Source organism: Astyanax mexicanus, chromosome 18 (assembly GCF_023375975.1).
Source record: "Astyanax mexicanus isolate ESR-SI-001 chromosome 18, AstMex3_surface, whole genome shotgun sequence".
In the NCBI taxonomy this organism is placed as follows: domain Eukaryota; kingdom Metazoa; phylum Chordata; class Actinopteri; order Characiformes; family Acestrorhamphidae; genus Astyanax; species Astyanax mexicanus.
The window spans coordinates 24,280,900-24,293,397 of NC_064425.1; the positions used below are offsets into that span (position 1 = coordinate 24,280,900).

The 12,498-nt window shown below is 35.7% G+C and overlaps 1 protein-coding gene across 2 annotated transcripts in view; it reads left to right on the forward strand.

Moving 5' to 3' along the window:
- Positions 1-12,498, forward strand: part of npas1 (neuronal PAS domain protein 1) — a 69,179-nt gene that overhangs the window by 4,436 nt on the left and 52,245 nt on the right. The gene's annotated exons all lie outside the window — the stretch shown is intronic.

Sequence of the window (12,498 nt, forward strand, 5' to 3'; positions counted from 1 at the left end):
TTAATATTAAATATATGAAAACAATTATGAAAAGACATTATGGAATTACGTAGTAAACAAAAAAAAAGTGATTGTCCTTCACAGTCGCCTGATCTAAACAACTGAGATGGGTGATTTGGGATGAGCTGGAGCTTCAAAGTGTGTAGAAAAAGCTGAAACTATTGTTCAGCACCTCCAGAAAACTATTCCAGGTGACTCTACCTCATAAAAAAACACTGAGATTAAAATACCAAGAGTGTAAATATCTGTAAAGCTAAATGTAGCTTCTTAGAAGAATCTAAAGTATAATTTTTTTTATTTACCGAATAATTTCACGTGTTGCTGTATAACTTTAATATAGTCTTCATAAAAAGAAAAAAAAAACATTGAAGGAGATTGAAAAGTGGTGTGCCCAAACTTGTGACGGTTACTGCATACGTTTTATATTTATATATCACAATGTGGGGTAATTATTTTGAGTTTGTTTTGTTCTGTATCAGATATCAGTACTTTGCATGCATTCATGTCTTAAAATATAGTTGTATTAATAGATTCATCTTATCAGTAAGTGATTTGAATTTAAAAGCATAAAGCTTGTGTTTATAACACAATATCATTCATAAGAACTTCTACTGTAGTCTGTTCTGTTGTGCTGGTGGGAGCTTTGGAGCTGCTATCCTGAGATTAGCTGTAAAGTTGTATAAAGCCATGGAGTGAAGAACAGTTTAGTGTCAGTAGAAGCTAATGAACAGAAGCTGTTCTGCTGAGATTAAAGAGCTCACTGATCTGTAGTTGTATCGGAAGACATGCTGGCCGGCTGACTCTCGTTTTGCTGTGGTTAAACTCATTAGCTACAGTATTACAGTACTGAGAGCCTACTGTTTTCTTTTTTTTTAACCTAAGGCTGTATCGTCTCATGGATGCACCTGTTGCTTATTGTGCCTTTGGTTTAAATCATTGTGAAATTTGGAGCTTGATTTTATTCTATTATTCTATTGACTTCTATTGCAGCGAGAATGTGTTTATATTATAAGTGTAGATAGTTTAGATTAGGGCTTCACAAGATATCGTCTAAACATCTTTATCACAATATTCTGTATGCATGTGCAATAATCACATCATAGGATGTGCAATGTATGTCAAAATAAATGTTTAATAGTTTTTGCTGCTTGATACAAAAAAAAATTATGTGACAGATTATATCTTCTCATTTATTATACTCTGATATTGGATACATACATATTGGAGGGTATTACTAAAATATCATGACATTTTGGATCATTTTGGACATCACAGTATACACTCAAATAAATCAAAATAAAGTTGTGGCCAGAAGGAAGTGTTGGATTGCAATGCTGCAGTGTTCGGAAAGGAAGATACAGTAAGAGTTACCAGCAACAATGAATGATCCAACATTTAGATTGATATAAGTCATATTTATTAAACTACACATAACAAAGTAATGTGTTAAACAGTTGTAATGCATGTATAGTGTATATACGCAACCTGCTAGACATCTCAGCATTGAGTTGTAGAAGTTCCAGTGATGTCCTGTAATAATCCTATGCAGCTTGAATATTTATTGAGAAGGCAGCAGTGTGTGGATGAGTATTGTCCTGTTGGAATAACGAGCATTCAAAAAATTCTGCCATCTATTTTTTTTTGGCAGTGAGAACAAAATATTGCAATATCAGATTTTATTCCCCCAACATGCTTACATGGTGCACTGTATTGTGGATATCCAGCTCCATAACTAAGGTGCTGAAGGAGTAAAGAAGTGATAGAAAGCAGGTTAAAAAATTTAACCACTTAAATCCTCTATAGCCCTATCCGGACGAGATTAGTTTCTCAGGGGGGGCCTGGGGTAATTTTCTCTTTCATGGGGGGTCCTCTGTGATTTTATTCCTGTCCGGAACGACCATGTATGTGTTTTTCTCTGACGTCCTGTGAGAAAATTACAAGCTGAATTACCTACTACTTTTTGCTGAACTCCGTGGTTCTCCAGCAATTTTAGTTCCTTCATGAGTTTCGTCACCTCTCATTTAATAAAATAGCTATTTGTCCACTGCCATGCACTGCAATTACACTTTGTGCGCATGTTTCACAAACACAACAGCAAGTGGAAATGGAGGAGCTACTGAACTACTGAGCAATGTCATGTGACCAAAAAAAGCCAAAAAACTCATTGGTCCTCCTGTTTTTTCAATTGCAGTCCGGATGCAAGAGTTTTATTTATGGAGTAGAAGTGTGATATATTTTTTAGAAACGAGAATCTAATCCCATCCAGATAGGGCTTATGTATTGTTTTCTAGTTTCTTGGTTTACCATTTAAAAACTAAAATTCATTTAGGAAAGTGATAAAGATTGCTGTAATTTCATGTTTCCATAAGTCTAATTATCACTTTCTACAGCAAAACAGAGAGAGAGAGAGATCTGGAAAGAAGACAGACTGATGTATGTATATGAAGATGTTTGCTAGACTTTTGAGACTTATGAGCACACACACACACAAACACACACATTCAGATTGAGTGAGAGCGCAATAGGACTGTTTAAAGTGCGGAGCGCGCTCACACACGCACAAACACACACTCACACACACACACACACACAGTGTTGCAGACAGGCCTGGTGACAGACAGTGTCAGCGGTGTGTCAGGAAGAGGCTGTTGGTGTCACACTCGGTTGACCTGATCTGTGGTCAGCCTGTCCACTGTAGCCCCACTGTGGCCCCTTACATAACCCCTCCTGCCACTCACATAGCGCTCTGCAGGGACACACACAGATATTTATATATCCCATATACACACATTCTTACTTCAACACACACACACCAACCTACAGATCTTCTTTTAGAATAAAAAAAATTCACAACCTGACAAACAGTGGCTAAACAGTGACTGAGGTCTGTCTATTATGCCGTAGGTGTTTTATGTACAATACACACCACACTGATTTATAGGCCCCATATATGTAATATGATGACTTACGATTTACAATATAAAAATTGTAGAGCAACAGTGATTCATTAAACAAGCAGTTCTTCTGCTTGAAATCAAGCAAACGTGATTTTTAGACTAAATTGGAGTGATTATTAAAACTAAAAGAAATCTAAGCTCAGTACTGTGCTATAAAATGACAGAATAATAATGTTTACATCTACATAAATAAAGCATAAATAAAGCAAGAATGACGTTTATTACATTACAGTATTAAATCTCAGATCTATTTTGGCTTCTTTAACACTTTTCTGTTTACTTCATAATTACATATGCTTTCCTTCATAGCATTGATGTTTTCAATATTTAATCTACAATGTAGAAAATAATAGTAATAAAACATTAAATAAGAAGGGGTGGGTCCAAACTTTTTGCTGGTACTGTACATTTATATATTTGGATATACATTTTAAAGTAAGCATTGATTATATTATATTATATTATATTATATTACATTATATTATTTATACACTAATCAGACATAACATAAAAGCACCTGCCTATTAATGTGTAGACCCCCCCCCCCCCCCCCCCCCCTATTCCTACAAAACAGCTGTGATCCATCTTGGTATGGACTCCACAAGAAAGACCTCCACATGAAGGTGCTCTGTGGAATCTATCAACATGACAGTTCTTTAAACAGACCCTTTACAGACAGTCCTGTAAGTTGTGAGGTGGGACCTGTATTGATCACATCAATGAGCCTTGATTACCCATGAACCTGCCTGTCACTGGTTCACCAGCTGTACTTCCTTTGAGTTCTTTTAGTAGGTACTGGTCAGTGCATACTGGAATACTGGGAATTGCCTGATAGTTTACAGATGTTTAACTTCAAATACTGACTGTTCGCTTGCTGCCTATTATGTATATCCTACCATTTGATAGGTACCACTGGAATGATACAATTATTTGCTATCCATGTCATGTGTCAGTGGTTTAATGTTATGGCTGGTCACATACAGCTATGGAAAAAAAATAAGAGACCACTTAAAAATGATGAGTTTCTTTGATTTACCAAATTGAAAACCTTTAGAATATAATCAAAAGGAAGATGGATGACCACAAGCCATAAAACCAAACTGAACTGCTTGAATTTTTGCACCAGGAGTGGCATAACGTTATCCAAAAGCAGTGTGTAAGACTGGTGGAGGAGAACATGCCAGGATGCATTTAAACTGTGATTAAAAAACAGTTTTTTTCCACCAAATATTGATCTTAAGGAATATAAACTTGTTTTCTTTGCATGATTTCTGTTTTGTTATTTCTGATCTGTTTTGTTATTTCAGCCATTTCTCATTTTCTGCAAACACAGTAAATGCTCTAAATGACAATGTTTTTATTCTTTTTTTTAGAGCTGTATACAAAAGAAATCTCAAGCTAACAATAGAAATACAGATAACAAAGAAATCCCAGGGTCATTGTCTTATTTATATAAACAATAAGACAATGACTTTTTAACATCAATTTACAGACATTAGAGGTTAAATAATTTCATCAAAAATAAATATTAAATATAAAATGATGCTTTTTAGGCACAGGACACTACACAGTACAGTATATGTGTAGTAATACTGTGGTATAAAATGTGTACACCTACACACACTGGCCTGATTTGGTTGGGTAAGGGGGGAGTTGCTGGACTGCACTTTGACATTAGCTGCATGCTAATGTGTGGCTATTTGACCCCGTGTGTTGGAATAAAACCTCTGACTAGTGCCCTGCCTGAGGGAGGAACTGCTGTGCATATGTGTATTTGTGTGTGTGAAACATCAGCAGCAGACCTCTGACTCGGTTCTTTTAACTCGTACTGTTTTTAAAACGGCCGACAGACCTTTTAATAAAGCTTCTGAACATGACGTTTATAGTCTGACGTGCTGGTGAATTAACAGGCCTGTTATTAAATGCACTTCTGATTCAAATTAATCTAGAAGTCAGTAGTGATTGGATTCCACATTTACTTCTGTACCTTGTGGGGACATGGATGAAATACAGTTTACAGTCACATAAAAAAGTTTTAACACCCCTGTTCATGCTTCATTTAAGATAAAAAGTATATAATGTTCTGATTTTACAAGCCCTCTTTTAGTGATCTTCAAGTGTAGCTTGATTTAGAACATCCCTGCATCCTTGCTATCATAACAATGTGAAAAATATGCTTTGTACTGTGCAAAATGCATTCATTTATTTTCTTAATTGGTGTATTTTTGGTGTAATGTAAAATAAACCAATCAATTTATGTCATACACTATTCTCTTTAAAAGCCAGGTGCGCACAGACTTTGGCGGATTGATATTTCAATTGGAATTCAATTCAGTGTCCATTTCTGCATAAACAAGCAGGTAATGCACACAAGTTGTGGGCATGCCTATGTTGACAATGAACGTCTTACTGTTGACGTCTGTCTAGGTTGTTTTCAGTCAGTGGCGCACCAGTGTTTTATTTTTGTTGCCAACATAGAAATACTGTTAAACGACACAAGCGCAAGGAGTGAAAATAGACTGTTGGTGGGGTGTAGGATAGCAACCAATGCGCATTACAGTGCACCTTGTGCAGGGTGTAAGATACAGTAAGTTGCATCCATTGCTGACATGGATTTGCAAATGCACACACACAGCTTTTCAAGCCCCTGTAAAGAAATACTATCCACTCTCTGTAGCAGACAAACAAGTGCAAGCATGGGCTAGATGGATAAATGGTTTATTTGGGATGAGTTGGGGAGTTATAATTATAATCTAACAAAAATGACTCCAACAAAAGCAGGATCAAATATTTTTATTACTGATGATTTAAAAAGTAATAATGAATGAGCAGACGTCTTAAAAATGTCCTCATAGTGAATGTTAATGGCATTATAGTTATCGTGTTTCTTTTTATATGTCTCCAGAAAGCTAAAGAAAGCCTATTTGAGAATTCTTAAAAATATAAGTTCCATAACTACCTTCATTATTTTTTCCTAGCTTGATGTATCTTTTGATTCTAGTCGAAGTAAGTAAGTCGCTATATATCCTAAATGTTAATGTAAATATAAATACGTTTGCACAGACAATTCTAGCCAGACGCTGCTGGTCACGGTCATTACTGTCCACTGCACTGTCCATTGTGTGTTGTAATCAGTTTTAAGGTGTATTCCCAGTATGTTAAATGCCTGTATAACTTCAGAAGTGTAATGTTTCATTCTTCCATAATGCAGGTCACCTTGCCATGAGCATGCTGGTCAGTGTTCAACTTTACTCTTTACTTAAGATAGCACATCACAACTTATATAGAGTAATAGTTCATTATTAGTTCATTATTTGCATAATGATGTCCCATGACTTTTGACATATTAGTTTATACAGTATATAACAACCTATTAGTAAAAATATCTGAGCCTGGTCCTACACTGAACCTCTTAAATCGCTAAAGTATTTTTTTTCTTTCCTATTCCTTTTCATCTGAAGGAAATTTAAACAGGCTGTTTAACTTTTGTAAAATTCACTTTATTTTTGTCAGCTTCATTTCGCAGCTTATGGCTTAAAATGTCAGAAAACAAACACATACCCTGTACACCCACCCAGACTCCCACACACCCACTCACACTCATAAAACCCAGTCCCAGTTACAGGCGCTTTTCTCCTTGTCCAAAGCAGCAGAGAATCGGAAGGGTCAAGATCATGGGCTCTAAGTGCTGATTGGTCTGTCTCCCTGTCTGTCGCTTCAGTCTGTTCATATCTGTGTCTGGTCAGGGGCGGGGCAGGGTCATTCTGATCTAATCAAACTGTGTATTGATTCCATTAGATAATTAATGGGGCAGTAGGAAGCAGAGGCGTGGGTTAAAGCCCAGGAGGGCTGAGGGGAACCTTGGAGAGGCAAGTGATGAGGAACTGCCAAGGACGAGGGAGGAAAACCACAGAGATCTTCGCTCTGTCGGACGAGAGGACAGTCCGCTTTAAAAAAAAAAAGAGAGAGAGAGAGATGCGCAGTGCTGATTAGCAGTTGGAGAAAATGAGACTACTTCTGACTTCTTAATGTTGCGTTTCTGATGAGAAGAGTGATTAGTATTCAAGGATCAAAACACTATTGACATAAAACCGCATGCATTATATATACCGTATATACTGTGTATCCTAATGTTGCTGAGATATTAAGATTGCAAACATATCCAGTGCTCAACGTTTTAAAAGCAAATGCTTGCCGGTTCACTTTTCTGGGATGGAATGAAGCTGCTTCAGCTTGAACTTGTTTAAAATGTTTAACTTCATAAAGACGCTACAAAGTTAACATGCACTTACCGTATAAGGCACAGCATATTATAAGGTGCACTATCACTAAACGTCTATTTCCTGGTCTATTTTCATTTCATTTGGTGCATTTTAAAAGACATGTTTTCATTATAATGGGAAAGCTGTGGGAAGCATCTAAGTAAACAAAACTGTAATTAACTGTAAAAAACATTTTGTTTTAAAGTCAAATGAGCACTGGATGTTAATGTACACAAATGTTTCTCCTGAAAACATTTCTCTTTATTTGGGTACTTTTGAGTACTTAAGCGGAGTGGCTTTACTGCTCTTTACAACCTGACTGGTAAAATTCATACATAAGGTGCACCTTATTCATGTATAAGGAAAATACGGTAACCCAAAAGATCCCATTGTGATGTACAGTATGTGTAACAGAACCTTTAAAAGATGTGGAAATTTCCTTACAGTGCTCTTTTTTAACTTTAAATTTTGTCATGAAGTCTTTAAGTGACATATACTGAACACCCTGAGAGAATCACAGGACAGTTTGTGAAAGTGTTTTGGAGATAAATCTCATTTAGCTCATTTTAAAAGTGCATTTTTAGCTTCTATCTTTTCCAACCTTTTTAAGAGTTTGAATGCTTTAATGATGCATTTTTTCCACAAAGAACCGTTAACTATAGCTTCCCTCACTCAGTGTATGGGGTTAAAAAGTGCATAAGGTGGACAATGAGCAGAAAAAAAGAAATAGTGGAATAGCTATAACATTTTTGGACCAGATTACAGAGCACAGAAGGCAAAAAACACATTAGACTTGGTATGAAGATTTCACTTTGTTGAAAATCCAGGAAAAAAAAAACAATGTGGAAAGGCCTTAAATCCATAAAGGTTACGTTTAGTAAGAACAGCAGCTCTCCACGTTGCAAACTATGCTCACGTGATATAACTGGCAAGCCTGGAGGTAGAGGAAGGTTGAGGTTCATAGTGAACGAACAGGTTCATCCAAGTCAAGTGCTAAAAAACAAACGTAAAAAAGCTTTAACTAATCGTAGTTTCACATGTTTCACATTGTTATAGAAAATCCAACAGCGTTATCGCACATAATATTTTTTGCCCAGATCATACACCCCTAGTTTTCACACTCTTTCAGCCCCAAATGTCTCTCAGTCCTCTGCTGTCAGTGTAAAGGCCAGCAGACCTTTTAAACGCTTAAGCTCTGAACGTGGTCACTCATGACGAAGCTCAACGTTGAGCCAACACAAAGCTTTGTTTTATTCCTCGTGGTCAGTCTAAAAGCAGGATGGCCAGCTGAAGGTCAAGGTCAAGAAAAAAAAAAAGCAAATGTTTTCACAGTTGACCAGAAATCCAACGGTCATCATACTACTGCGCTTGACATTTAAAGCAGAATGGCAGTGTAACGTCTGGCGTGTAAATATGGGATGAGGAACAGTGGGATATTTGCGTGTGTGTGTGAGGAGCTGTCCTGGTGCATTGTCTGCGTGTGGAATGGCTTAAATGTGTTCATTTCCCTGTTTGGCCTGTCCGTGGGGATGGGCGGAGCATGCTAACGAAGCTCTGACAGCTGGAGGCCCTAATTAAGCATCCCCTCTGAAAACAAACAGCTCTGGCTCTGCCAAACACACACCCCACCCAGGCTCCAGCACTGCGCTCCAGCCAGAGCCGCTACCCGCTGCCTGCCGGAGCCTTCCGTAACTGTCCAAAACGGCCAGGATGGAGTTTAGAGCAGTGTAGAATTTCTTCAGATTCAAAACAAGAGAAATATATAAATATTTACCAAGTGTACGCATTTAATATTCAGAATACTCAGCATGCATATTTAGGAAGTTACATACAGAAGTCTATTACAAACTACAAAAATAATTGACAGCTCAATTTCTTTAAAGTACTACTTATTTTAGGAGGATTTCTGCCATTTTGCTCTGCAATATAGAAATAATAAAAAAAAATGATTATGGTCGGTTACATAATGCATCACCTTTTTTATTCTTGATTTTCCTGCATTGGTTTAAATCTTCAGACCTTTTTACATCACAAAATGACTAAAATATTTTTTTCTAAAATTATGCATTAAAATATTTAACACATATAATCAATTATCTCATTTATATTGCTTCCAATACCACAAATATGATATTTGAATAAAGTTCAGCATTCAAATTTTATCAAATACAGCTCAAGTTTAAACGGTAAACGGTAATGAAGTGCTTTGATGAATATCTGGTCACATAAAAAAAAAAAAAGTTTTCAATGAGGTCTTAAACTAAATATAAACTAAACAAATATCAAAATCAGAAACTTAATGACCATATTAAATAAAAAAAATAAACAATACAGAAAACTGTTAATAAAAAACAGGGTTATTTCATCAAATATTGATTTCTGAACTCTTAAACTTTATGAATATGAATTTGTTTTCTTTGTATTATTTGAGGTCTAAAATTTTCTGGAAACTGATTCAGAAACTTATTTTTTTTCCGCAGCTGTATATTTAAAGACCATGGAGTTATTATGGCTGGTGATAACTAAAATATATAGACATTAATCTGTTCTGATGTTTGATATGAATGTCTTCTTTAATGTAACTGTTCATAATAATCCTGGCCGCCAAATATATGTATATTTTTCAGTTATTTTTGTGTTTGTTTCTTTCAGCAGAAATGACTTTTTTGCCATTGCTCTTTATCATCTTTATGACTGATGGATACCTCCACGCATGTCTGTTCATGGCTATGTCCATCTGAGAAGAGCGTGAATACCGACATAACCTGCTACAAGGTTATAAAGTTAATTGAACAATTATGGTAGAAGGCACCTCCATTATGTCTGGAGAGATAGTGAGGGTGGAGAGAGATTGTACCTGATTAGATGGGAATAGATAGGCAAAATACCACAGAGGCCTGATAGAGGGGTGTGTATGTGTGTGTGTGTGTATGAGTAAGAGCAGTGATAGACAGAGATAGTTTAACATCGTGCTCTGCATCTGTATCTTAGTTTCTATGTTTGTTTCTCTTTTGAGAATGAATTAAGAAATGTGTAAAGGTCTGAATGTTACACTACAAATGCTTGAGTGATTCATTGACTTTGTACACACAGTTCAGTGTATTTACAGAAGAAATAATTACCATGCAGAATTAAAAAGTAGCTCATTTCAGTTTGAATGATGCAAACAGAAACTTTCAAGTTTAACTTTTTAAACTTAGCATTCATTTAGCATTCCCTCAAAGCAAAAGTTTTAGTAGTACTTTCAATCAATTTAATACAGTATAACTACAATATAAAAGTCTATGCACTAATAAAAATGTATGTATTGTTTCATAGTTATGCACAGCAACTTCACAAAAAATGAATATACAGTAAATTCAATTTGTGTGAAGTTACTAAGTCAACTAGGAGTGGTTTACCTGTTTAGTATAATATATAGTGCGTATAGTCTAAATAGTATTGACCAAAAAATTGCCATTACCATTCATTATACTATTAAAAATAAAAAGTAGAAAATATTGACAACACTTTTTATTTATATCTCATGTAAATAATGAGTACAGAAAAGATTATTGTAGTCAAAAAAAAAAGGTAACTGAAGTTAAGGTAAGTAGCGAGCACTAGCTTTGCAAAAAATGTGCAAAGTTGTTGTTAAAAAATGTTAATTTGTGATATTAAATAGATTTGAATTTGCAGATTCTGGCACTGTGCACTATTTAGTAAGGTCCTTTAGTTTGACCATTCAAAAACACCAACAAGCTACAAAATCGTTGTATTATTTAGAACCTATTTTGGATATTGTACCTGTATAATACATATAGTATTTATGCTAAATAATCAAGGCACAGTTTAAGGTTTAAATTTAACCCCTTTAAAGTTGACTCAAAAAAGCTGCTGTGTGGCAACTTTACAGTATGAGAATCCTCATCTTTTCTTACACTTTTTTTTACCATTTTACCATTACACTGATTGAACACACCAGCAATAAGAATTTACTGATCATCCTTTATGGCATACAGTTATAAAGGATTATTTCATGTACTAGAAAAATGTGCTGAATTGGTGGCATGTAATATAATTAAACTAAAGGGCTCATCACCAAAATCTCTAAACAGATCACTTGCAAGACTCTCTGTTATATTTTATCATTGTTTATAGAAATCAATTGGTTCGACAGTATTGTACAGTATACAGAAACTGTAAATCTGATATTCCTCCAAACGATCACTTTAATCAGGTTATAGATCCACACCCTTACAGTCTCTTATTTACAGCCTAAGCCAGCAGCAGTCACAATGGAGCTGTTAGTCCAAGGTTAAGCAGCTGCTAATGCTGGTTTAGCAGGGTTGAATGTCAGGTCATAGGTGGCATCGACCCACACCGAGGTCGTTGTGGATGTCTGAGTGTGTGTGCCTGTGTGTGTGTGTGTGGTGTGCCAGGTAAGGTCAGAGGGGTGATGTAAGTCCAGGGCACGGTGCCAGAGCGGTTTAGATCAGCGATAGCGCTGAGTGGCACTCTGGGCTGGCCAGAGGGCAGCGGGGGCTGGAGGGGGCGACACCGGGCTGCTGGAGGGCACGCCGGCCCTTTAAATGTCAAAGGGACAGACTGGCCGAACACTGGGGATTCCAGCAAATGGCACTGGAAAGACTGGGAACTGGAAGGGATTACAGTGTGTGTGTGTGTGTGTGTGTGTGTGTGTGTGTGTGTGTGTGTGTGTGTTTGTGTGTGTGTGTACACAACTATTCAAAAGTTTGGAAACACTTGTTCTGATCATTTTAAAGCTGTTTCTTCACACAAATGCATTATTCTATAAGGTTCAAATATTTTAATGTAGTGTAAGAAATGTACTACATACTTTTCAATTCATTTTTTATGTATTATTTATTGGTAAGATAAATAATAATAAAAAAACACTTTAGCATCCATAATGATAAACATAATATTCTTGTATTTTGAATCTAAATTTAATTTACTTTAAAATTAATATCCAGAATGGCTCAAATTTCAAAGTTATAATCGAATCAAAAAGTAACACAAATTTTATTGTATTTTATGACTTGTATGCAACATTTATAAAAACTTAAATAAATAAAGTTTACAATATTTAGAACTATGTTTTAATTTTGCAGGTTGAATCAAAAATTGTATACATCTACATTTTTTTAAACAAAATATCTCCTGATTTTAAAATTGAAATCTCCTGATGTTACAGATTTTTTTTTTTTTTTTTTTTTTTTTTTTTACAAAACCTGTACGAATACATCCAGGTCTTTTTTTTCACTAATGAAATAGATTGA